Source organism: Pinus tabuliformis, chromosome 7 (assembly GCF_031772625.1).
Source record: "Pinus tabuliformis cultivar Carrire ecotype Pingquan chromosome 7, CPIR1, whole genome shotgun sequence".
NCBI classification, from domain to species: Eukaryota; Viridiplantae; Streptophyta; class Pinopsida; order Pinales; family Pinaceae; genus Pinus; species Pinus tabuliformis.
Genome location: NC_142293.1, coordinates 1,462,836,427 through 1,462,839,931, shown reverse-complemented (window position 1 = coordinate 1,462,839,931; position 3,505 = coordinate 1,462,836,427). Strand labels below are relative to the sequence as shown.

The window sequence follows — 3,505 nt, the reverse complement described above, 5'->3', positions numbered from 1 at the left end:
ACGCAAAATCGAAAGAAATTCTTATTCTGGTGGCCTCAATTGCTCCAACAGCTCACAGGATTACAGCCAAATGACGGAGCCCTTCATCATACTATTAGCAACAAAAAATTTGGTATTCATCCGCTTCTAGCTAAAATAACCAGCTACGCTATCCTTGCAGAAGGTATTCCAGATCTTCGCAGCAGAGTTTGCTTATTCAATGGGTGGTGAAACTAATAGCCTCGCATCTGCGTCTGGTGGGATTGGATCTTTTGCTGAATCAACTGAATCCGTGCTTGGAATTTCCACTTTTGAAACTGAATCACTTGCTTAAGCACGCAAAACAGATAGCGCAGCGCATAACCCTACTAAATCGGATAGCACTAGTCTATATATGTAATTCCTCTGCCTTAGAGACTGCTGGTGGTGGATAAGCTTCTGCTGCTTTTGACCTTGCCTTTCCTACTGCTCCAACTTCTGCATCTATAGAATCTACTGAATCACCTTTTGCATAATCAACCACAGAATCTGGATCTCCATCTCGGTCAAATGAACCATAACTGCATCCAATGGTAGAGACAAGAGCAACCTAGGTGGAAAATACAGGAACAAAGCCATCTAGAGCGGAGGCATCCAAGCCCACAACATCCCTTTTAGTTTTATAGCTTGTTAAAGAGCTTATAGCAGAGGCAACTTCCCTTCGCGTCGGGGGTAAATAACCAGCTATGCTATCCTTCGAGCTTCCTTCGTTCAAGTTAGAATGAATAGCAGCATTCCACATGACAGCATTTCCACACTACCGGCAGCAAAACCGGCACTATGGCTCCTCCAGGTTTTCATGACAGCTGAAAGAACCTCAGCTCATGCTCGCTGCTATTGCAGGTACTAACCAAGCTTCTAATTTTTTTCGCTCAACTATCCAACTCGCAAGATTAACATAGAATGGTACTTGTCACCATTGTCCTGCTGTTCAGCCACATTTCGATCATGCATTATGAATTATGTTCAACCACCTCTCTTGTTATGTTCAAACAGGTTTCTGTGGCGCTTGGCTTGTCTCTCGTGGTGGGGCCTTCTCTTAATAAAAAAATTATTATGAAACATGAATATTTAAACTATATCCCTGCTGGCGAGATATTGGTTGTAGCGTATGTTCTATTAGCAATACGGTTTCTTGTTTACCACACTTCAGGCCGTCGTAACAATTGCATATACTTGCCTGCATCTTTATTTTCTTTATTCTTTGAATATCAGTCGAATTATCGAACACCGCGTCTCTTGTTTGATAACTTCTTGGGAAGGACAACCAGCATTCCATCCGCTCCACTACCAGATTTGAATTTGCAACGTGACAGGGAAGCGGCTGTAAATTTTAAACCAAACATTTAGATTTTTTAAATAATTTTAAAATTGTATCATTTCAAATTCCTAAATATTATGGTCACAAATGATAATTAAAAGCAATTAAAACTATTGATCGATCGGGTATAGGAGGCTTTTACGTCCAAGGTTTTTTGAAGTTTTTGCTTTTAAATTTTGAAGTTATTTTATTTTTATAAATTTATAATTTTCAAAGTACCAACTATTACATCGCTCTTAAAATTTGAAATGTATTTTCGACCTTTTTATGTTCAACCAGGTTTCTGTCACTCTTGGCTTGTCTCTCGTGGTGGGGCCAAAAACCCGGCTGGCCTTGTCTTAATAAAAAGATTAAACCACAATTTAGTTGTTGGACAACAAATCTTTGATGGCGGGATACTGCTTGCAGCGTTTGTTCTATTGGCAATATGGTTTCTTGTTTACCACACATCAGGCCGTAGTAACAATTGCATACACTCAGGATTGCCTACATCTTTATTTTCTTTGTTCTTTGAATATCAGTTGAGTTAACGAACTGTATTCTGTATGTTCTGTGTAAGAGGTTTCCTGTGTCATACATTGAGATTTTCATGAATATTTAATAATCTTTATATCTATGTTCCAGTTCTTGTACTCGCAAATGTCTATGTATTTTTTATTGTGAACTACATGGTGTGGTATCTCGAACTCTGCTCCACAAAAATAACTCGTTATTGTGAGATCGCTGAAAGACAAGTTTAATTATTCTGTATTCTGACTACTTGTACTGCTTGTCCATGTAAAATAGTTAATCAAGGATTGGCAATGCTTGCGTTCTTTGGGGTGGGTGTAAAACTGGTTCTATTCTTGACGAGAGTGCTTCATTAGAGCAATGCATCGGCAGCAAGTAATTTGAGCAAGTGGACTGGAACTGTTTATATATTTTCTTGGGGTATTTGTTAGTGATTCATACCTGGGACGCTATCGGACATGCACTCTGTTTCTCATCATTTTTGTAGTGGTGAGTCAAATTCTTACCTTTTTTCTCGCTAATGTGCCTGGAACTGCCTGATACATTTCCAGACAGATACGTCAAGAATTTAAAGGGGTTGAGTGTTGTTTTGGCCGGACTCATTCTTTTGTAAGCCTAAAAAACTATTAAAATTCTCCTAACAGTATTTAATGGTAGTGATCTATGAAGAAGTAGAGACTAAATTATGTTCTTTGGCAAACAGGGTTTGGTGCTTTTGGCGTTATCATCTCAGCGGATCTTAGTGAAGCCTACTAACTGTGGAGAAGAAAGCTTGAGTTGCCAATTTCCATCAACAATGGGGATTGGAGTGTTCTATTTATCAATCTACCTTGTGGCTTTAGGAAACGGAGGATACCAGCCCTTGATAGCGATGTTTGGTGCAGACCAATTTGATGAAGAAGATGACACGGAAAGACCCTCCAAAATAGCTTTCTTCAGCTGGTTCTACCTTGCCCTTAATCTTGGTTCTCTTTTCTCTAACACAATACTGGTCTACTTTGAAAACAATGGCTTGTGGGTATTAGGATTCTGGTTGTCTGCTTTAGCAACGGGATTGTCCACGCTGTTATTTCTAGCAGGAACGCCCACTTATCGACATCGCATGCCTGGAGGTAACCCACTGCCGCGTTTCGCCCTAGTATTTGTGGCAGCGATTCTGAAATGGAGGTTGAAACGCCCATCAAATGCTCATAAGAACCTTTACGAGCTGCCTAGTACAGAAAGTGGAATCAGCGGATGCTGAAAGATACTGCACAGTGAAGGATTAAGGTCTGTATATGCGTAACCCCAATCTAAATATGCTAGGGAATTTAAGCACCTTTTCTGTTCCTCTCATTATTCAGTTCACCGCCTCTGTGTGTCTATGATAAGTATTGTACCTTATGCTGGTTTTTCTCTTATTTCCATAAGGAATTGAACACAGGATTTAACATTACAGTCTAAATCAAGTAAATAACGTGCCGGCAAACATCAATTGTTTGTTTGAGCAACTACCCCACTCAATGCAGGGACTTGCTGCCTCGCAGCTTGCCTTGTTTATGTTTGGGAGCCATTTGTCCATTGTCACAAATTTTGTCGACGGAAGGGTTTTGTATTGTTTTTTTGAGGTTGAGGACCCATTCTTTTTCTGCGTAGACTAAACATCCAAATTCTTCT

At 39.8% G+C, this 3,505-nt stretch overlaps 1 pseudogene; it reads left to right on the top strand.

Annotated features, from left to right (window-relative positions):
- Window positions 1-2,645: 2,645 nt before the first annotated feature.
- LOC149253304 (protein NRT1/ PTR FAMILY 7.3 pseudogene) lies at window positions 2,646-3,092 on the top strand (annotated as a pseudogene).
- The last annotated feature ends 413 nt before the right edge of the window (window positions 3,093-3,505 follow it).